Source organism: Lissotriton helveticus, chromosome 8, assembly GCF_964261635.1.
Source record: "Lissotriton helveticus chromosome 8, aLisHel1.1, whole genome shotgun sequence".
In the NCBI taxonomy this organism is placed as follows: Eukaryota; Metazoa; Chordata; class Amphibia; order Caudata; family Salamandridae; genus Lissotriton; species Lissotriton helveticus.
This window is the reverse complement of record NC_136069.1, coordinates 66,465,228-66,489,481: the sequence shown is the minus strand read 5'-3', so window position 1 is coordinate 66,489,481 and position 24,254 is coordinate 66,465,228. Positions and strand designations below refer to the sequence as shown.

Below are 24,254 nucleotides of genomic sequence, written 5' to 3'. Positions count from 1 at the left end.
GGGTGCGGGTAAAAACAAGCACCTCGAACAGTCTCTCCCAAAATAGCCACAGTAAACGGGCTGAAGCAAGGATGCGTGCTGGCCCCCATCCTATTTAATCTATACACCGCGGATTTGGGGGAGGCTTTAAAAGGTGCCAGTCTAGTTGCCCCCAGACTAGGAAGAGTGAGGCTACCAGTCCTACAGTATGCTGATGATACGGCTATAATGGACCACACGAAGATAGGCCTACAAAGAGCCCTAACGGCCCTAAACAGCTTTAACATCGCTAACAGCCTGACAGTAAACCAAGGGAAAACTAAGGTCATTATCTTCGGATCCGATCATCGGAAACGGCACGCACAGTGGCAGTTGGGAAACGCTCCAATACACTCCGTGGCCTCATACAACTACCTGGGGGTCTGGTTCTCGGAACGGGCCACAGCAAACATCCACCTAAATCAGCTGGCCTCAAAAGCCAACAAGGAAACACATCTGCTAAGACAACTAAATCAGAACCTGATCAGCCCCTCGCTAGCCCAATTTTGATGGCTCTAAGAGCAAAGCTTCTCCCCGCAATATCTTATGGTCACCTGGCCTTCCCCGGGAAGCTGGACGCCCTACTCAGCTCTGCCCAAGTCAAGGCCTACAAGTCGGTGTTATATATACCAAGGTCAGCAAGAAGAACCAGGCTGAGACTGGAGCTTGGCCTAGCAAGGCCTGATGTGATCGGCCAGGGGAACTTATCAAGTTGTATCTAAGGAGCTTAAAGGCCCCGGTTAACTCCCTAAAACACCACTTGAGATCCATTTTTGAAGACCCAGTATCGACATGGCACATCAGGCTGGGAAATGCAAAAAAGCACTTAAAATAGTGGAAGAAAACCTAGCGCGGCAGGACATCCCACTGAATGCTTGGAAGAGAGCCATTAATAAGCAAGTGTATGAAATCTCATTTGAACTTGATTATAAAACCCTATGCCGATGCTCCAATTTGGAACCACTAAACAACTCATACACGGTGGGCAAAGCACAACTATATCTAAGTGAACCCATTACAGCACAGGCCCGAAGCAAAATACTATCCATGAGGCTGACCACGCTTGGGATAACAGACTTCAACCCCGTTTGGGCACAAAGAGGGGATTCCATATCCTGCAGGCTATGCACCTACAAAAGGGAATCCTGGCTGCACCTTCTCTGCTGCTGCCCCCACTTTAAGAATGAACAACGGCGATTGTTGCGCCCAATTTGCCTCAATCTGAGCATAAGATCATGCTCGGAAGCATCAGCCCTGTGTTTTACAACCATCAGCACAATGACCCTAGCGAGATCGGCGAAATTTGTTCACCAAATCAGACTAGCACTAAAAACCCACAACGAGAGTATTTCGACACTCAGGAAGTCCACCGCAAAAGCAACTCGCCATGTAGTATCATTGACAGTACCACTTGTACGCCTCCCTAGGAAAGAAAGAAAAGACTTATTCCAATGCATAAAAGGCTGGGAACGGCCGATCAAATGGGACTTAGATAGGGGGCGTTGTATCTCTCTACCTCATTTCGTTTTTATATATATTGTTATTTTAATGAGTACAGGCGTGCACCTTTTTTTTAATAAGCAAAGAAGTTTAAAATTACAGTTCTCTGTACTTTTTTCTTCTTTCTTTTACTGTAAAGATTTTAATTAATTGTACAGTTAATAAAGACTAAGACTAAGAATTTGTATTATTATAATAATACCAGATTTGTAAAGAGCATAGCTACCCAGCAAGGGTTTCCCAGCACAATGCTCCTCCCGGTACCGCAAGTCACACATTCGTTACACACAGATTCAGAACAACCAGATTTTTAACAGTGTACATAGATGAATGCATATTTGGTGGTATGTGCATGACTGCAGACAAGTTTAAAGTTCTCTAGGACTGGGGAAGTGTGTCTGTTGGGTTGTGGGTGTAGGTCACCGTCTCCTTGGTGAGTCTGTGTGCATGGGTTTCATACAGGTCAACTAGGCTGTGGATACATCTAGGTGAGTGTATATTTATATGTATGTATGTATGTCTACAAAAGTTCATATGTGTTTCATGTGCCATTGTGCACGTGGATGATGTGCACCGCACAGTGTGTGCACTATACAAAACACAAACGTATCAGCTTTGTCAATGCTTGCTTTTATTTAAATCTAAAGTCAAACTATCTAGATCCTTGCTCGATTTTTCTTAAGCACTCTATATGTTTTATGATAAACAGCCACGTATCTTGCTGCAGGAACATGTTGTGTGGGAGGAGAGGGAGAGAGGAGCGGTTATGAATACAAACGCATATTAAGCACTGAAGTTGCAGCATTTCCCCGTTAGTTATTTCATCAGCTGATGCACATGAACTATGTGTTTTAGTGATGAAGTATTAATTGCACAATTTAGAATAGCAGCCTTTGTTCAGAATGCCTAAACCTTCAGATTAGCTGCAGATTACAGCACTGCATCTGCGGGGGAAAGCACTGTAGAATTATAAGCATGCAGTGCAGGAAATTAGGGGGATCCCCCCCAGGTCACGGTTCCAGCAGCCGTTTCTGAGCCAGCTCTGTGATCCGGCCAATCCAGGGAAAAAGGTTAATTTTGTTTTGAAGCAATTTTCCAACACGTAACATTTCAGCAGTGCCCACATGTTTGCTTTCTGTTGGAAGCAGCAAACTGCTATTTTCACTTCCAGGTGGGCCAACACAAAGGTCTGAATTAAAGAGCCATCGGCCCTCGTTTTGTTCAAGTATCATCCTGGCTGGGAGCCATCTGGAGCCCAACACCTAGATGCCATTGCAAGAAAACAAAGGCACATATCTTATCACTTCACAAGTACTTCAGAGAAACTACAATTTGAAGGCAGGCTTTTGACTTTGTTTAATCCTTCTTAGTGCCTGCACTGTAAGAATGACAGCTTAGTCTATGTGTATGACTAATTACACAAATAATAATTTAAATAACACTAACTAACTTATTTAATTATTTTATCCTCTTGGGATGTGACGAGCCCCGGGGTATTTGGCTGATAGATCAATTAAACAATTCGGGAAGGCTCCCGTGCCAGCACTATGATGGCAGCACACCGGTAAGCAGGTGGCCTTTCCCTCATCACCAGCAGTTCTCAGGCAACAGACAGACAAAGGCCTCGGTCCAAGACACTAAGGCTCACTGAATAGTGGCCGGCCTCCATCAGCCTAGTGAGAAGGCGTATAATGAGGAGTGAGCTAAAAAGTGGCACAGTCTAACAAAATCGACCAGCATATGGTCACACGCCCACAGGCGCCAGTGATGGACATTGGTCACGAGCAAAGCACAGGCCCATGCCCCCACTGCAGCAGAGCTGCTACAGGCTCTCAGGGATCCCGAGCTGCGCTAGAGGGGAAAATGGACTGGAGGGCTATCGAGATGAATCGTTTATGCATGGACCTTCATGAGGTAGCAGCTCAAACCACTGCTGTCAAGGATTATATTGACTTTCTGAAACAGGGAATTAAGGCGTTGAGGGCTACAGTGGCTGAACTTAAGTGTAGTGCTACCTACAGAGAGGAGCACCTGGAGGACGGTGAGAAGCGCTCCAGGCAAACAACATACGCCTTGTGGGCATCCCGGAGCGTGCAGAGGGCCCTTCGGCGGAGCTCTTACTCTATAGTGAAGACACCCAAATCGCAGTGACTCGCCATGTTTTTTACAACAGAATGGGGTCACAGGGCATTAGCAGCAATTCCAAAACCAAGGGTCCCTATTAGGGTGATCATAGCTAGGCTCTTTAATTACAGAGACCACGACACTATTTTGCAACATGTCTGCACACAAAGCCCCCCCTAGATTTGAAGATAGGCACATTTTAGTATACCCTGACTACACCTGCAGGGTCCCAGACGTAACGCAAGAACTTTCTGCCAGTTAAGAAAAAACAGAGACACCGAAATATAAAGTACTGCTTGATATACCCGGCTGATCTTAGAATCAAATGTGACAGCAGAGTCCATTTTTATGAATCCCCCGGGAGATTCTGGAACTACTGAACACGCTCAGCCAAAGTCATACCTCTGGATCCCCCAGACAGAAGGTGGACTGGAGCCGGCCTGTGTGGTGTTCTAGCAGGAAAATGGCACCCCCCCCATGGCAACAGGGGAGGTACAAGTGGGTGGTGAAGGTGGCCGGATCCTGGTACGTCCGGATGGTACCTCAAGGCCTGCCGCATCGGGGACCTCAGACCGCAGCACCTTCCCCCCAATCAAACTTCTACCAGATACATTAAGTGACAAAAGATGTTGGTTAAACAAACCTGGCCTTGAATCGAGACTTGATTGCATAGTGGGGGCCTGACTGGAGCCCATAGCTCCCATGATTGAAACAACTAAATTGATCTGATATATGCAGTACTTTAAGTTCGGAGTGGCTCTTTATGTCCTTGGGGTAGCTGAAACCAGGCGGGAGTAGCCAGGGTAGGTCACCTTGCACTGATGTTGTGGGATGTGGAGTTTTGTACTTATTATGGGTCATGCCGTGTTTGACCGTTGGAGGGGTGGAAGGGGGAGCGGGTTGAGGCCAGACGCCACTTGGATGGCTTGTATTTGTCATATCCTATGCTCTACTATATGATGAGCCACGGTGGGACGCGGCTGGAGACCTGCCCTTTGGTGGCCTGATGAGCACCTACATTGGCCTCGCAACCTTAAGGGGGCACGGTTCCTTGATCTGTGATTACACCTATTGTGTTCCTTCTTTTGCATTTGTTGTGGGTAGGGTGGAGTGTGGGGCGGTGACCAGTAACTATTTGGTCAATGGTTGTGCCAAAAGGAGTCCTCTATATTCTGTCTGGGGAAGGAGGATGAGGTGGGTTGTTCGGGGGAAGGTGTCGTCCTATTGACGCATTTTGGGAGGGTGCTCTTCATGCCAGATGGCAATTTAGTGCAATACACTGGAAACTGAAGCCCAGTGGGGGGCCCTGATGCCTACTACACCTAGATATGCAAAACACAGGAAGTAAATACAAATTCCTTACATGGAACGTCAGAGGTCTTTACAGACTGGAAAAACACTACAGGGCACAAGCCTACATAAAGATATATGGGGTCTCCATTGAGTCCTTACAGGAAACGCACCTGTGAGGCGACTGCATAGCCAGTTTGTGGGGAAAAAATGAATTGGTCAGGTGTATGCCATGTTATATTCTGGGTTCGCACAAGGGGCACCAAATTGGATAGCCCCGGGGGGCCCCATTTCGGAAGAAACAGTTGTGTGCTGATCCGGAGGGAAGATACGTCATGTTGTGTGGGACCCTGGACACTTATGAGCTCTGCCTCATTCATTTTTATGCACCGAACTCGGACAGTGTGAACTATTTTCGGGAGGTGCTGACAACAGAGCTGGGGTACTTGCCTACTGATATTGTAATGGCTGATGACTTTAACTGAGTTCTTGATAAACACATAGATAGATCTCCCCCACGCCAGGGTAAAAAAGCCACATTTGACTGAAGCCCTCAAGCAGATGATGGACGGCATAGGATTGGTAGATGTGTGGCGGGCCGAGCACTCACGGACGCACACATATTCCTGGTATGCGCCGGCAGCGGACACATACAGTAGATTCGATTATTTCCTCATGCAAACGAGTGCTGCGCTTTCAATGTTTGATGCAGCGTATTTGGCTAGATATCTCTCTTGACCACTCCCTACTGCTGCTAACCTACTCTCTGGCTAAACTCAGATCCCGGGTTCCACTTTGGCAGATGAGGGCAGAGGACCTCACAGACCAGGTCTACGGGTGGTGGTCGCTGAAGCCTGAACTTATTACTTGGCACATCATTGGGAGAGTGCCTCGGGAAGAGCAGTAGAGTGGGATGCAATGAAGGTGGTGCTCATGGGGGTATGCATGGCTGCCAGAATGGATATCTGTCAGATAATGAAAAGAGACCTGACGAACAAGAGGGCCTGTTGACTGGGTTGGAGTCTGCCCTCCCACATGATCAGAGGGTCTGGCTGGAGTGGGCAGAGTACAGAGTGAAATACTCATTAAGGGTAAAGCTGGCAAAGCATGTCCAACTCTCCTACAGGCGTCACCAGCATATGGAGGGTGACAGCGCAGGGTGCATGTTGGCTAGATTGATAAAACAAGAGAACTATTTGCAACCCATACTAGCAGTCAGCCACCAGTTGGGCCAAGAGGTATATGCTCAGCAGGCCATTAATGAGGTGCATGCAGAACACCTAAGAGGGGTGTACACTTTGCCTAACGTAGGCTCAGGATCTGCGATTACAGCCTACTTGCAGGCGCTGTCTCCCTTATGCCTCTGTCAAAACAAGAGGTACTCCTGCTGATTGTCTCCCTTAAGATGGCTAAGGCCCTGGGGTGTGATGGATTGCCTGTAGAGCTGTACATGTCTTTCCCCGAGACCCTGGCCAATTCTGGTCTATATAGAGGACGTGGAGCGGGGGATACTTCCAGACTCCATTTGGGAAGCCCTAGTTGACCTGGTTCCAAAGACGGAGAAAGACCCGCTTGATGCTGGGTCCCATCGCACCTCTCTCCATGTCCTCATGTCCTCCATGCCCCTGAATTAGATCTTGAGCAATAGTGTACATTTATTCAAAGTGTAAGTTACCTTTGCGAATCAGGCATGATGTAGTTAATCTTTCCCCCATACTTTGCAGTGTTGATGGATTTAGCTGCTGCATTGCATTAATATTGATCGCTATATATCAGAACTTTAGCCTTTTTAAATATAGAGCAGGCTTTTGATTATGTGAGCTGGAAATAGCTTTAGCAAGTATTGGGGAGACTGGGGTTGGGGCCTCGATTCATCGTCCGGGACAAACGGTTATAAACGCAGCCGACAGCACAGGTATGAACTGAAAACTATGTATTCGGTGAGTTCTTTCTGGCAAGAGGGGCACGACAGGGCTGCCCCCTAGCCCCCCTGTTGTTCACCCTAGCAAAGGAGCCTGTGGCATGGAGAATGCGTCAGGTACTGTGGTGCTAGGGAATAGGGAGTTCAAGGAGCTGTCAGGGCTCCGTGTGAACCGGTTTACGTCTGTACTGTTCTCAATAGGCCAAATAAAAGGAGTGGATGTCGAGTTGCTGCTCCAGATATGCCTTCCTTGAAGATCAGATAGTGAACGGTCCCTGGAACTACACAGAGTGCAGTAGTGTCACGCCCTGAACTTGGGACAGGCGGTTGCCAATCTTCGCCTCTCAATTAGGTTCTGAAACACCTTGAAGCTCTCTCTGATGGGGAAAATGCATTAAGATGGTGGTGTTACCCCCGCCGTCTTTATGTGTTGCAGGGCACAATCGGTGAGATCCCCCGAGGAGTATTCCAGGAATTGGCCTCCTGGTAGAACTCCTGTAGGCAGGGAAACAATGCAGAGTGTGGCTCTCCACACTTATGTTGGAATGGGACAATGGAGGGATTGAGGTCCCAGACCTGGAATTGTATTACTTGGCAGCCCAGTTGCAGCATGCAATCCATTTGTTTTATGAGAGGGACAATTGGGAAAAGACCCTACTTATAGGCACGTGCGCGGATTTGGCTCTGGGTGTTCTCCTGCTCCGTGGTTTCTGAGATGCAGACCCATGTGGGAGACAGCGGTACGGGGATTGCTCCGCAGAGCGCATTATGCAACTTACTTGGAGATATGGATGAACAGTCCCTTTGCACTAGTTGCTCGGACTGTGTCCATTGCTCATTAGCAAGAAGGTGGGTGTAACACACTAAATGACAGGTATCCGGGTGGCCGATTTATTACCATGTAAGACGCCTTTGATAAGTTTAGCTGGAACGGGGACAGTTTCTCAAATACAGAAAAATAGCTGCCAGAGCCAGAGAAATATGGCCTACGTTTCCCGAGGCCCGGGAACCCACAGACAATGGCTGTACTGCTGCCCATGGCAGGGGCGGAGGAGGCTGATAACGCACTTATAGCCGGCACTGGCTGAGAGACCGGTCCTACCCTTAAAAGTGGAGGAGACTTGGCAACAGTTTAGTGACGACCGCATCACTTCCAGGGAGTGGTTAGGATTTATGGCGAGTGCGCAAGGTGTCAATTAATGCATGATTCAAACTAATTCAGTTTAACATTGTCCATATCGCCTTCCTCTCCCCTAATCTGTTACAGAGATCCCCCGAGGAGGAATTGGCCTGGATTAAAGTCTATGAGCTGCAACCTCAACACAGCCATATTGCGTCCATGCCTTTAGAAGACATGCAGAGATTTTTCCTAAGCAAGATCTAACCAGCTGGATTCCAATGTACAAAACCGCACATGCAACCAGGACTCTCAGGTAAAATGTCAAAGCAGAAAATCTAGAGGTCAGCTCTCTCCGACGACCATCATAGCACTTTATCATTACTCCTAGTAGACCACTCTCCAGAGAACAAACAGAAAGTTGAAAGCAAACAGTTTGTCCACAGATCCATCTTCAAAGGACTTAACAACGAATGAAGAACTTCAAAAAGACAACGCTACAGAAACCTAACTCAGGACCACCGATGACATAGAAAAGGAAAATGAAAGTCACCATAAAAATTGAGCTCAAGAAAACCTTCGCTCAGTGATGCCGCCACTCCTTCCTCCGACTCTTAACGCTCTTGTCTCATCATTGCTCCCACTCTGAGCATCAGGTGCTTCATTTTAAAACCATTGTGCATCAATCCATTAGAAAAGAAATGGTCGATAAAAAGAATTTGAAATTTTTGAAAGATGTCAGTGAAATGGACAGTATAAACAAGCATAGGCAAAACCAATGGATCTCGCTTTAGGAAACTATTGGCTTTGCAAATTGCCTTTTGGGTGCTGTGCCGTTTCAAGATACTGTGCATCATTGTCAAAATAGATATATGTCGTATTCATATTATAGATCAATACATACCATATATCCTCATGTGTCTGTACTTAAACGGGGAACAGTTGATTGATATTGACCACCTGGACCGCCACTGTCCCTGTTAATGAAGCACCATAACACACTATATACTCTCAACTTGCATCCTATATATGTTAAAAATATGCGGAAACACCAAATTTCAAAAACCTACCAGAGTGGTGGAAAATAGATTACAAAGATTCTTGAAGTCACCAAGTTGAACTTTCCAGTTTTCTAACCTGTACATTTTCTAACCTGTAAATTGGTCAAATTCAGTACTTTGCTTAACAAGGAGTCTCAGTATATTCAGGTTGATGAATTGTCATGATCCTAACTTGGAGACTGTAGGCCTGTCGAAGGTTGGTTTAGGGCCTCTTCCCTGCTGGTTAAGGGCTGCCTCATTGCAGGTGCTCATACTCCTCTGTATTTGGCATGTATTAAAGTCAGCATGTTGCACCAGCAGTACTGTACAGGACAGCTAATGTGCTGCAGCTCCTCCCAAGCATTTACAAAGGAAACATATGCAGGCAGCTCGCACTATCCACAACACAACTCTTGTTCACAGGGTCAGGACTGGGACATTTCCCTGGGCTGCTCCAGATGTTCCAGCCACCCATTGTGTCATGTCACCCTGATTAATGGTACTTTCTGAACAGGTGAATCTGCCTTGCCTGGACTTCACATGTCAATCAGCCTGCATCATTATCAGTTGCAAGCAGGACATTCGTCTCCCACTAGCTCAACGGAGGAGACATATCTCAACTGCAGGACAATCCTGCTCACATCTGCATGTTCACCCTCAGATGATGCCAGCTACAAAATCTCTATTGTTCCCACAAAAAGAAGTCTGAGAGTTGTGGCTCCTTAATGAGTCACAATACACCTGTATTTGAGAGATGGTATTTATAGCAGAGTGTGGGGGTGAGACAATTGGAGCCGAGATGCTGTAAATGGCAAAAGATCATAAGAGAAATGCTTGATGAAAGGAGAGAAAAGGGCAGTGACAGAAGAGTGAAGACAGTGGAATGAGGAATTGCTGTAACAGAAGAGGTGGCCATGAGAGAAGAGTTTTGAAAAGGCAACATATTCACTACAGAGACCAAGAAGTAGTGATAAGAAGTATATGTTTAAGCCAACATAGTCTTCTCACTTTACTGTTTCTGCAACCTACTCCTGCACCGTCCGTTTTCCCTTACTCAAAATGCCTGCTTAGTATTCCGCTCAACATCCCCAGTGTTATGGGCGACATCATCACACTATCCCAACCTAAGCCTGCACACTCACCCTGATGAATCAAGATACCATTAGAGTGTGTGTAGGGACAGGCAACTGGCCAGCAACATTACATCATTAATGGTTTCAGAACACACGTGGCTGAGCTAAAGGTCAGGCTGTCACAAGAATTGCTGCATTTGGTCTTAAATGTGCATGTAGAAAAGTAGTTTGTATATCTAAAATGTATGTCAATAACTGTATGCTAGTTTGTACCTGTACCCATATTGAGTCCTTAAAAGATATTATGTCCAGCTTATGGAAAAGGTCTGTGTGCTGTGGAACTCAATGATGTATTAGTGATGGCCAGTGAGGGTATTTTTGTTACAAGTTTATAATGGGAATCTGTCTCTGGGCCTTTACAGGCTCACCTCCATATCCCTGTAAAAGTGACAGGGAAAAGGTGCGGTTAATTGAGATTGGGGAGAAAGAGTGTGTGTGTGATGGCAGTGAGTGAATAAGGATTGGGGGTCATGACAGAATAAAGAGGTGTTGGTGACTGTAGAAAGCGCAGGTAATGTAGGATACAGAGAGGCAGTGAAGAGGTTTGACGGCTAGTGATGGGAGAGAGGGGGCAGTGGCAGAAGAGAGTGATACTGACCCGCGAGAGCCTTACTACATGGTGAGCATTCTGGGAAAGAGCGGTAGCTTAGGGTAACAGACACAAGTCGTAAAAAAAAAAAAAAAGTGGGGGGACTAACCAAGATAGGAAGTAACATCATGATGCTTGACATCACAGGAAGTGACATCCAATCTTAAGACCTCACACATATGTTTAGCAAGTCTGTCATGAGTACAAATGATCGCATTAAGAGATTTAATAAATAAAAGCTGATCAGTACTTAAGCCGGTGACTTGAGTTCGCTGCTTAAAGGAATTAACACAGCCCAAATGTGTATGAAATTTGGTGTCTGACTAACTATGGCAGACAAGCCACTAAGAGCTACAAGCTAGGTATAAGAACCTTTGCCCCATGAACAAAGCACAGTTCATGCAATGTGTTAAACACACTATAATAATTCTTTACATACACTGTTGTACTCGGCGCCGCTTCGGAGATCTCTTCCCGCGGCCACAAAAGTGATTTTCCATGTGTGGAGGCAGGCACTGCGCAGGATGGGGTGGTGGAATGCGCTTACCCAGGAAACCCCCCTCTGGCGAAATGGTAGGCGGCCCCAGTTGAGTACGCTGATGGGCTTTCAGGGATGGGATGCCATAGGTATCTCTACCCTTGGAGATGTTATGTCAGGGTGCGATCTTAAATCATTTACGGACCTGCAGGAGGAATTTGGGATGCCCCGCAACCAGTTCTTCCGCTATCTTCAGTTTCGTCATGCCTTGGCGCCCCAGCTGGTAGGCCTAGAACAGCTTCCTGAGTTTAGCCCGCTGGAGGCAAAAAATGTTATGGGGGAGGTGCCGGACAAGAACCTGTCGCGTATATACCAGACGCTGGTGCGCCACTGCTCATCTGACCTGCTTAGCCTTAGGACTGCATGGGAACGAGACATAGGTGAGTTAGACGAGGAGGACTGGGTTGAGGCCCTAGAAAGTCCCAGGGGGGCGGCAATATCCACACGCCTGCGCCTGATTCAGTTCCGCTACTTACACCGCACATACTATACCCGGCAGCGTCTGTGGAGGGCGGGCATGGTTGCGTCCCCCAAGTGTCTCCGCTGTGGGTTGGAGGTGGGTACCCTGCTGCACACGGTCTGGGAATGCACAGCGCTGCGAAGGTTCTGGGATGGGGTGCATCGCTGCTTAGCGGAGGTTCTGGCCTGAGAGGTTCAGAGGGACCCCAAGTTAGCTCTATTGCATGTTATGGCTGGGGTTGGAGGCAATCGTTATAAGCGCCACTTATTTTTACTGGGTTTCACGCTGGCGAAGCGCAATATCACTAGAGCATGGAAGGCGCCTCGGGCCCCGTCACTTGCCGCCTGGAGGAATGGAATGGACTATTGTATGGGTCTGGAGCAGCCTGTGTTTGTAGCTAGGGGGTGCCCTGGAAAGCACTACAAAATCTGGAAGAGGAGGGCGGAATACAGGGGCAGGGGGCTGGACCTGGACCCGCCGCATGAAGTGGCCACCCTCCCTACCCTCTGATACGTTGGACTATGAAATAACACTGTTGGCGTATGGTACATAAGGATAACGTTCTGTTATAGTAATGTGGTTACGTGGAGCGAGCAGCTACGCAATGGGGGGGACTGTTGGGGGGGAGGGGGTGGCGTCTACTCTTCTTGTATTTGATATTCCGCATGGGGGAGTTCTTATGTTTGTATTACACATTGATGAATATGATGCAGATTAATTGATTATGGCAGTAGACTCTGGATGACAGAGCTTTGCATATTCTGTGTGTTCAACAATAAAATCTGTTTTTAAAGAAATAAAACACACTATAATCTGCAATTGTGAATATCAAAATTATAAAATGTATTAACCTATGTTAGACCTGGCACCATTGGTGTGGGTCTCCCTTCCACTTTTTGCTGTTGCCTCTTATGTTTTTGCTGGTTTTAGATGCTTTTGAGCACTGAGCCACTGCTATTCAGTGCCACAGTGCAAGTGCTCCCTATGGTAAATTGATGTATGGATTAGTGACTCCATGATTGGTTTACTTGTCAGACCCTAGTACAGTGCACTATGTGTGCCCAGGGCTTGTAAATCCAGTGCTGCAGGTGGGCTTGCAGCACTAGTTGTGCCACCAACCGAAGCAGCTTGTAAAGTGTGTCTCAGGTCTGCCATTGCAGAGCCCGGGTGCAGTCTGGTACTGCCATGTTGACTGGGCAAGTGCACCCACTTGCCAGTCCCTAAACCTTCCCTTTTATACAGATTAGCCACCCCTAAGGTAGGCCCAAGGGCAGGGTGTATTGTAGGTAAAAGGTAGGACAGGCCCTGATGTGTGTGGCATGTCCCAAAATAGTGAATTACAGCCATTTTCGTTTTTCACTATTGCAAGGCTACCTACCTGTTCCCCATAGGCCAGAATGAGCAGTTAGATTATTACATTTTATAATCCTAACTGACTCAGTGAACTAGGTAGGAATTCGAGTTTAGTATGCCTTGACTCAGAATGATAAAATACATCTCATAGTGAAGTTGGTTTTAACATTCTGTGTTTGAAAATACCACTTTTAGAAAGTAGGTATTTTCTTGCCTAACTATCCAAGCCCTCCTCTGCTAGGTTGTGTATTCCTTGTCTGGAGTTTGAGTGACAAGGACTGGGGGATTCCAGGAGAGAGGTTGAGTCAGCACAGGGCTGAATAGAGAGATCTGCATGCAGATGGGAAGGAGGAGTTGCACCTGGGACCTGAATAGGGCTGGGCCTTCCCTCCACAAGGCTGGCTCCACCTCCTGTGGTGGGTCTGATGTCCCTGGCCTACACACTGAAAGGAAAGCAGGAGTCTTCTCAACAAAGTGCTCCAGGACTGACAAGAACTGGTTTGGGCTAGGCCATGGCCTCTCTGCCCTTCAGAGAACAAAGAGAAAAGTAGTATAAATATTGGGACCCAGACCCAAGACCTTTAGATCACTTCTGAGAATCAAGACGAACCTTTGCTGAGGAGGAGACCCAGGAAGCTGAAGGAGGAGACTACCCCTGTGCTGTGTGTTTGGGAGTTGGCCTGCAGTGGTTGCTTCATTTGCCAAAGAAATGAGAAAAGGACGGCGTGTGCTTTCTATCAACTTGAAGAAGAATCTCCAAGGGCCTAAACTAGAGCTTGCCTCCTGCCTGAAGTCTCAGGGATACAAGACTTCACCAACCAGATCCCCCCCTGAATTCCCTTGCTGGGAATTGAAGTGCCTGCACGACGCAACAACGAGAAGCGTGTCACCGCCGCAACCGCTGTCATCGCATCCCCGAGGAAGCGAGCCGCCGCTGCCACTTTTATCATTGAATTGCTGAAGCGCGGTTTATCGACGGAGAAGCGGGACACTGCCACAGAGGACATCGTCGCATCACCGGAGAAGCACATCGCAGGGCCTGTCACTGCTCCAAAGATCATCGAGTCGCCGCACAGCCATCGGGCGTGCACGCATCACACCAACGTTTGCGCATCACAACCAAGACGCCATTTTGTCGCATCGCACCGGAGAAGAGTATCGCATCGGGGTGCCATCTTGTCGCATCGCATCGGAGAGCAGTAAGAAACCAACGCATCAACTACCCACACAGTAAGGAAGCGAGCATCAACTCCCCTGCGCAGCAGTAAGGAACCAACGCATCCACTCCCCTGCACGTAAGGAACCGACACATCAACTTCCCTGCGACCCTTTTGTTTTCCTTGCGTTACGCATTTAAGGTAGATTGAGATTAAAGTATCGCATTTACAACTTGAGAGAACTGAGCTATATTATAACCTTTTAGAGACTATTTTTGAGTACAGTATTGTGGATTTTTGTCGTTTTGTCTTGTGTTAAGTCCATATAAAAATACCTATTTTTCTTGTTCAAATGTTTTTATTGGTGGTTTCCAAAAAGGCAAAACAGACAATATAAATGACGCACAGACGGTAACAGCCGCTGACTTTGGCAGGAGAGGTGACCAGAGGATCAGCATGGAGAGATCAAGCAAAGTTGTAGTGTACGTATTGTGTAGGGCGGGTTCGTGAGTGTAGGTCCATTTGTAGTGTTGTCACTGTATTACTGTATGTGTTCACAAATGCTTTACACACTTCCTCTGAGATAAGCCTGCCTGCTCGTGCCAAGCTACCAATGGGGTGAGCAGGGGTTGTTTTAGGAGTGTAGCCTCTTACCCTGACTAAACGCATGGGTCCCTATTTGTCACGGGTACCTACCTATGCCAACTAGAGACCCCCAAATCTAACAACCTACTTAACATATTTTTATTATAATAAGCTGGCAATTAAAGCACACTTTAACCACTATCACATAAAATGCAAGTTGTTAATTGCATTTGGTATTCTGAGAACGGTATACATGTGCCTCTTGAAAGATGCAGTTATAACTGGATATTTTGCACATATACTTATTCAGATATTCTGGATCACAATATATTGCCACAACACTGTTAAACCTCAAAAACTAGTAATTAGTGAGACGTTTTCGATCATTGAATCCCTAACATGTGGGCAACAAAATCACTTTAAATTTTGTGGATCTGCTATCTTTTGCTGTGGTGGGCAGTAGGAGCTACCTTCCTACACAGGCATCCATAATGATCCGTCAGCCATCTGTTAACATATATTGAATCATTAAACAATAGGCTACTGAAGGAGGCACTTACATTTACTTTGAGTTGGTACAAAAATCCAACCTATATTGAATTAAACATAGTGTCGCTCCATGTATTATAATAATCTAAGCCACAGATGCACTTAACAGTTGATTTTCATGTGGCTTCTGCCTGCTACCCTCACTCTAACCTAGTGCATCAACAATTAAAGAATAAAGCATCAATCTTTGATGTCACATATGAGAAATAAAGAAATGTCCATCCAGTGGCTGAATTGTACAAAGTGAAAGCAGAACCCCTTTGTGATGCCCGCGACCCCTGTATGCCAGGTTGGGGCCCTGGTGAAGATTGAGGGTTGTCACAATGGAGCAGCATGCAGCCGTGAAGGAGAAGTAAGCCATGACCTGTGGAGGAGAACCAACGATTCAACTGCCCAACAACCCAGGAGCACCCAAGACCTGCCACCGGATTCAGGGAGGTTTACCCCATAACCAGAGGAGCGTGTGGACACCTGCCGCCTGTACTGTAGCATGCAAGGATCACCAGCAGAAGAAGACACCAGCAGGAGCGAGGGACACACACCATCAGGACCGAGGACACACACCAGCAGCAGCGAGGACAAACACCAGCAGGAGCAAAGAACGTTGCAACTCAAAGAGAAAAACTGTTCTGCTCCTTAAATACCAAAAAAAACAGGAAGTGACATCTAGGAAGAAGCGAGGCCACCATGATGGATTGGGAAATGCTGGCAAGAATACATGATAGAGCAACCATGATGGAATGGTTAAGTAAAACCTTTCCCCAGGAATTTTGGGAAGAAAAAAACTACAGAGAGCAAGAATATGGCCCCCAAAGATAGGAATGCCTCAAGCCCACTCGACAAGTGAGGTGAAGAATGGCCCTCTGAGGCCCCTTGCATGATACTATCACCTGCAGGTGAGTGTTAAAGATGATCTGCTGTATAACGCGGGACGCCAGGGAGGCAGTGGAATAAGCCAAAGGTCGTACTGCTACCCACTGCCTCAAGCTAGCAGCGTCTTGCTGAGTACTGCGGAACACGAGAGAAGAGGGTGGGAGAGACCCGGGTCAAACTGCAACCTGCGGCGTGACAAGCAGGGCCTCAGGGGCAGCTTGCTCTAACTGATAGGCTACGACTCGGAGACACTTTGTCTGTCTCAAAGCCATCATGGTACTTCTAAGACTTGAACTCACTAGCGGGCCTAGCTGTAGTGTCACTTCCCATAAATGGGTAATAACCACGATCCTTAGACTGGGGAGTGGGACTTGTGAACTGAACCAGAGAACGCTACTGTGCCTGCCTTAAGAAGACTGTATATTATTTGTACAAAAAACATGGGTGGATTCACAGGACTGTCCATGTACCGCCAATGTAATGCCTACCTGACCCAGTTTTTTTGGGGGGAAGCCACGCAAAAACTAGTTTATGAGGCTATTTCCTCTTTGTGTGCTGCAGAATGCAATACACATGCAAAAAGGAAATAACAAGACACAATAAAGATATTTCTTCTTCTTACACCAGCCTCAAGTAGGCACACCACTTCGGAGCAAACCTAAGTTTACAAGGCCTTGTAAAAATGGGTTTGCGTCAAAATATGAGTGGATGCATGGGAGCATCCAAGCACCACCCACGTAACACCAGCGGACGAGAGGTAATACAGGCACTGCAATGAGCGGACTTTAGTTAGTTTGGAGGTTTTATGTACAAAGCCATGTAAACGGGATTTGTGTGGCACTACAGATCCCAAAATTGATTTTGTGTCAGGAATGTGCCAAAAAAGAGACTCAATCCCAACGCAAAATCTGAAACCCAATTCATACATTTTTTTTATTCTGTCACAAAGAAATTGACAAAAGGCAGAAACATGACAAAAAAGATCTATTCTGCTTAATTGATTGCAAAGTCTGCATATTAAAATACCTTACGGGGATAAGGCACATGTTGCATAATAACATCATGGTTCAATATCTCTAGTTAATGTATTTGCTTGAGAGATCTGTGCTTTGTCTAGTCCCAGTTTTGACTCAAAGTAGCATAGAGGGTTAATGCGTATCCAGCAAAGCACCTCATGTAACATGCGTACCCCCGACTTATGCACTTGTAATAAAGCAATAGGTACAGCAACAGCAGCATGTACTTAGAGCACTAGAGGGAAAGGTCCTTGACCCTATCAACCGACGATGATCGGTTACTTTTATTGTTAGTGATTTTAACACAAGAAGAAAGAATAGATGCGAATAATGCAAGATGATTGGGTGCACTTAGGATACAAAAAAAAGGGATTTGCAGAATTCAAGTAAAAGAATGAAGTTAGGGGTCAGAGTGAAAGGAAGGAGTAAATCAACAAAATGAAGAAAAAAACAGCACTGCAGAAGATCAGAATGAATAGCAGAGATACCTGCAAGATAAGAGAAGGCGGAGAAGAGGCCAAGGGAAAAAGAAAGGTCACAAATTACAGCCCTGTAGTGCAAAAGCCCAAAACAGTGACCCTCACAGTGGGTGTTATTATGAACATTAACATACATCATTTTTATTTTATTTCATGCGTTTTTATATAGTGCAGACTTTACCCGAAGGTGTCAGAGCGCTTCACAAAAGGAACAGATCTGATACATGTAGTGGCGGTCTAGTTGTTGCACGTCAAGCACCAACGTGACGTGCGGCCGCCATGTTTAGGGCTGCGCGCGCAGCGCGCATTCAGAAGCGCGAAAAGCCGACAGAGAGCTGCTGCGGCTCGGCGCTCTTTAGGGCACATGTAATTAATAAAAGCTGTTCACACACGAACGCTGCAGCGTCCTCATTGGGGGGGAACCAGCAACTCTACAATGGCGACGAAGGTGGGATACTAGACCCCCCCACGGAGAACTAGACCACCGGGGAACACAGCAGCCACCGGTGGCCAGAGGGCACGCAGCGAGGAACAGGACCACGGGAAACCTGGCGGCCAGGAGGAGTAGGCGGTCGAAAAGTGACCAGCAGCCCCCACACAGGTACAACACCCTAAAGAGCGTGGCAGAGCTCAGCACAGCCCAGGGGAAGTGATTATCAGCCCGAAGGGGTAGCCCAAGCCCAAGAGACGTAAAGCAAAGCGCGCCTAAGCGCGCCACTACCCACCAGACAGGGAGAACCGCGCTGGATCCCCCAAGCAAGAACGAGGGGGCTAACGAAGGTAGTCCCCAAGCTCAAACAGGCAAGGAAGAGCGGGACAACATGCCGGGAAGCCCCAGAGGCCAAGGGAGCGCGCATCCCACGATCAAGAGCGAGAAAATGAGCGCGCAGGCGGGGTACGCGACGGCGCTAGTGCAGTTCCTGCCCAGACCAGGAGAACCGCTAATGAAGTGGGAAGACTGGAGGGAATACATTGATAATTTCATAGGAGTCTTGGAGGATGAGAACGAAGAACAATTTAACCCCAAGAGGAAGAAACGCATATTATTGCTCAACCTGGGCCCAGAAGGCCTGAGAATTTACAAAAGCCTAGTGCCAAAAGAAAGAGGAAGCACCGATGTGGACGTGTATGCCCATGCCATCGAAGACCTGAACGAACACTACAGGCCGGCGGTGTGTGTCTCAGTGGACAGGTTCAATTTCCAGCAAAGGAAACAACGCCCGGGAGAGACCGTGGAGGAATATGTTGCGGCCTTGAAGAGACTAGCGTCCACGTGCAAGTATGATAATTGGGAAGAGGAGTTCATCAAAGATCAGGTGGTGATGCATACCACGAGCATAGCGGTGCAGGACAAGTTGTGGGCCAGTGGTGACACCACCCTAAAGGAGGTGATGGTAATCGTCAAAAGGGCAGAACTGGCGCACAGGTGTGAGGACGCAACGAGGAAAGAGACAATCCCCAACACCATGGTGAACAGAATAGACGAGGACGAGCCCCGCAGGGACTACAAGAACAAGGGCGCGGCGGCAAAGGGGCCCAACATATGGCAAGGCAACCCAGGCCCTCCAGGGAAACAAGCGGGAAGTAGCACAAAACCGTGCTATCGGTGCGGGAGCTGGTCCCACGAGGCGCACGACAGGAAGTGCCCAGCATTCCGCGCCAAATGTTTGTACTGCGGGATAGTGGGCCACTATGAGAAGGTGTGTCGGAGGAAGTCCTCGAAGAGCATGGTGAAGTATGTCGGACAGGACAGCGAAGAACAAGAAGAGGGTGCAGAGGAAGATGTGGTCACAGTCATTTACATAGAAGATCAAGTACTAGGCGTAGAGGGCCAGGTACTGAACGTTGACGGCAAGAGAACGATGAAACCGGTCCTGGAGATGCTGATTGGCAGAATACCGATAAAGGTTGTGGCTGACACCGGCTCACCCTACACCATCATCCAAAGAGCGGTGTGGGAGGAGAGTTTTGCACCACACCTAGGCCCAGAGCTGGAGAGGCTGGACATCCGCCCAGTGACGTACAACGGAGACCGCATTCCTATGGCAGGATTCAGACCATTAAATTTTGAGTTCAGAGGCCGGTCAGCGTTCTGCAAACTGTACATATCCGAGAGAGGTCCCTCGGTCCTGGGATGGCTTGACCAAGGCGACCTGGGCATCAAGCTGGACCCAGGAGGAAAGGAACAGATACTGCTCGCGGAACCGGGAACCTGGCCTGACCTAGACAAATGGAAAGAAGAGTACCCCAAGGTCTTCGGAGGCACAGTCGGAAGGATGGAGAAATTCGCGCACAAGATAGTCTTGAAGGACGATGCAGTACCAGTCGTCCACAAAGTGAGAAACGTACCTTTGGCGGTGAGAGACGCAGTACAAGAAGAACTACAGGATCTGGAAAGGAAAGGGATCATCGAACCCATCACGTGCGCGGAGTGGCTCGCGCCCCTGGTAGTAGTGAAGAAGCCAAGCGGGAAGATCAGGCTGTGCGTCGACCTACGCGAGTTGAACAAGAGCATAGTGGTGGAGAAGTTCCCCTTGCCCCGGATCGAGGAAATGCTGGCCAGAACCAGGGGAGTCAAGTGGTATTCCACCATAGACTTGACCTCGGCCTACCAGATCGCCCTGCATCTGGAAAGCCGAAAACTCACTTCCTTCATCACCCCATTCGGGTGCTACCAGTACCGCCGCATGCCGTTCGGGCTAGCCTCGGCAGCTGCGGTGTTCCAAAAGTTGATGCACCAACTGTTTAAAGACACTGATGGAGTCCAATACTTCCAGGATGACATCCTGGTAATGGGACGAGACAAACCGGATCACGACAGCAAACTAGGAAAGGTGCTAAAGATCCTCGAGTGTAAGGGCCTCACAGCCGAATGGACTAAGTGCCGGATAGGAATGGAGTCTGTGACCTACCTGGGACATGAGATAGGGGTGCGAGGGATTACCCCAAAAGTGGATAACGTGAGAGCCATCTGCGAGGAGCCACCACCTTCCAACAAAGAAGAAGTCCGATCATTCCTCGGAATAGCAGAATATTATAGTAAGTTCGTGCAGCACTTCGCCTCCAAAACCCATCACATGAGGCAGCTGACACAGGACAATGTAGAATTCTGCTGGTCGGAGGGAGCGCAGGGTGAATTAGAAATCATCAAGAGAGAGGTGGCTGGAGCAGTTCCACTCCAAGGATATGACCCCCAAGGAACCACGGTACTAACCACGGACGCCAGCGACAAGGGGCTGGGTGCCGTCCTAATGCAAGATCGAGGTCAAGGGAGAATGGAAACGATCAGTTTTGCATCCCGCACGCTCAGTGAGACCGAAAAGAAGTACAGTGTAATTGAAAAGGAGATGTTGGCGGTCGTATGGGCCATGACCAGGTTCAGGCAGTTCTTGTGGGGCACGCGGTTCTTGCTAAAGACAGATCACAAACCCTTACTGAAGGTACTAACATCCAACGGACATGCAAGTGCCACGCCACGGATCTCGAAGATGACCCTCAAACTGCTAGAATTTAGGTACGACGTCGAACACATCCCCGGCAATAGGAACAGGGTGGCAGACTACCTGAGTAGAGCGGCGGCCATGGACCAGAGCGGAGAGGACCAAGAAGGGGCAGAAGAAATGGTGGCACTCATGGAAGACCAAGAGAAAACCATAGGACATCAGGAATGGAGGCAGGCTTATGGAAAAGATCAGGTCCTTGAGGAAGTAAAATCATACATCACAGGGGGATGGCCGGAGAAGAGACTAACCCGTGGAGGCCTCAACCCATATTTCGAAGTCAGAGAAGAGTTGTCGATGGACGACCAAGGAGTGTTTGTATACAGAGGGGAGAAAGTCATCCCCCCAGCAGAAATCATCCCCAAACTATTAGACATGCTCCACGAAGGACACTTGGGAATAGGGAAACTGAAACTGAGGGCCAAGCAAAACTACTGGTGGCCAGGGATGGACGTAAGGGCCGAGAGGCACGTCAGGGACTGCCCACAGTGCCACGGGGCTGACAAAACGCTCAAACCACTCCGCCCAGCCCTTGGCAAATTTGACCCCCCCCCCCCCGAGGAATCCGTGGGAGGAGTTGTCAGTGGATATACTGGGCCCCATCCTGGATGTCCATGGAGTCCAGAAATACGTATGTGTCCTGGTGGATAGGTACTCGAAATGGCCTGAGTTGAAAATATATGAGGCGATGGATACAGAGACCATCATAAAGTTCCTAGCGGACACTTTTGTGAGGGAAGGCATCCCGAAGTCCATCCTAAGCGACAATGGCCCCCAATTCAGATCAGAGAAATGGAGCAACTTTATGCAAAGGAATGGCATTCTAGCAAAGCACACGTCCATATACCACCCGGCTGGGAACGGACTTGTGGAGCGATTTAACAGAGTGGTGATGGGCTCTGTGCAGGCAGCCATCTCCAACAACAAGGACTGGGAAAGAGAGATAAAGTAAAGTAAAGTAAAGTCCACATTTGTAAAGCGCACAATCACCCGTAAGGGTCTCTAGGCGCTGGGGGGCCGTCGGGAAGATTAAGCGAGCTATTGCCCAGAGTCACATGGTGCTGGGCTGACCTGCCGCCGGAGCCGGGGATCGAACCGTGGTCCCCAGATTCCAGCGTCAGTCGCCCTGGCCGCGGCGCCACACCTCTTCCATTCCATTCCAGATAGAACGAATGGTGTGGGTGTACAGGATCACCCCCACAGGAACGGGGTACAGCCCTTTTCAAATACTGAGAGGCCGCGAACCATTCACCCGGGACAACCGCGTGTGGAAGAAAAAAATCATAACAAGCGAATGGTCCCCTGCGGTAGTGCGAGCCAACTTGGAAAAAGCACAAGCCATGTACTCTAGACACTACAACGCCCGGAGAAATGTGAAAGAGACAGAGCTGGAGAAAGGGGAATGGGTACGAGTAAAATTGGCCACACTAAGGAGGAAGGGAGAGAGTAAATACAGCAAGCCCCTGCAAGTCAAGGAAGTGAGGGGTAGAGCGGCTTTGCTGAGTGATGGCAATGTGTGGTCACAGGATCGCATGGCTAGATGCAACGGAGTGCAAGGATGGGACCAAGGTGGAGAAGACCCAGAAGAGGTAGGAGAAGGGTCTCAGGAACAAGAACGACCAGATGGAGAGTTGGAGGTGAGCAGGGGAGAACAGCGAGGAGAGAGCATGGACTATGGTGATCAGGGGTCAGTTAGTGAAGCGGGAATGAGAAGACGAGACGGAGGCGCGACCGCGCTTGAAGGTGGAGGAAGGAGTGAAGAGACGCAGGAAAGAGTGATCCCACCTGACCCCCTGAGACTTACACAGAGTGGTAGGGCTGTGATTAAGCCCGCAAGATTTCGAGACTTTGATATGAGCGACGGACAGTGAGTTAAATGTTTTGTTTGGGAAAAAAGAGGAGATATGTAGTGGCGGTCTAGTTGTTGCACGTCACACACCAACGGGACGTGCGGCCGCCATGTTTAGGGCTGCGCGCGCAGCGCGCATTCAGAAGCGCGAAAAGCCGACAGAGAGCTGCTGCGGCTCGGCGCTCTTTAGGGCACATGTAATTAATAAAAAGCTGTTCACACACGAACGCTGCAGCGTCCTCATTGGGGGGGGAACCAGCAACTCTACAATACATGAGGAGAAAATTACAAGTGAACAAATTACAAAAGCAAATGTTAAGTTACATGAGGCAAAAGTGACAATTGTGAGCAAACCAAATACAAGAGGTAGCAAAAGGTACATTACAGGAGGAAAAAGTGACATGTGTGCAAGTTACAAATCACTGAAGTCGGTAAACGCCAACTGCCGCGAATCTTGCGGTATGTGCCCGAAACTGACACTTACCGTCACCCTCCCTGGATTCAGGATCGTCAACACTCCATGGCTCCTGCCTTTCGAATCTAGAGCGCAACGAAAACTGAAGGGAGCAAGAGCCAATCACAAGGCTAGGGTATTCAGACTGACAGGAGAGGGGGCGGAACTAGAAAGGAGCTGAGTGTCAGTTCCCTGTTTTAGGGCTTCTAATTGGTTAGACTAACCTGCACCGGAAACCTGCACCAGACCTTTCCGGAAGTGGTCGCCCCAGCCGCACGTGAAACGAGCCGTCATTCTAGGCTCCTTTGCAGGCTGTGGTGGGCAGCGGTTGTTTATGGAAGCGGTTGTTTTGCATTTTGACAGACTCACCCGCTGTTAGGTGTAAACTGAGTTGACTCTTGGCGGGAGAGAGGTGCCGGAGAACATAAGACACCGCCCTGCCTCAGCACCGTTTACGTCAGGCGGCACTGATTCCCAAACTGAGGTTCGTAACCCGGCAGTTGGTGGGTCGTTAACATTCCAGCAATAAATATTGATGCCTTTACATTCTGTGTTTATCATAACACATCTGCTGCGGTTCAAAGAAAGGTCAAAAGTCTGCTGCTGCTTATGTGTTTGTTGTTTTTACATGGAGACTGGTGTTTATAAACTCCTCTCACTTTGGAGTGAAAGAAAGAAAAACAAAGTAAATTATGCAACAATGTTGCTG

The 24,254-nt window shown here is 48.2% G+C and overlaps 1 protein-coding gene across 1 annotated transcript in view; it reads right to left on the bottom strand.

The window, feature by feature from the left end:
* Positions 1–23,649, bottom strand: part of POLQ (DNA polymerase theta) — a 478,304-nt gene extending 454,655 nt beyond the window's left edge. The window contains exon 1 of the mRNA XM_078656637.1: positions 23,576–23,649. The gene's annotated coding sequence lies outside the window, so the exon portion shown is untranslated. The remainder of the gene's footprint in view (positions 1–23,575) is intronic.
* Between the last annotated feature and the right edge of the window lie 605 nt (positions 23,650–24,254).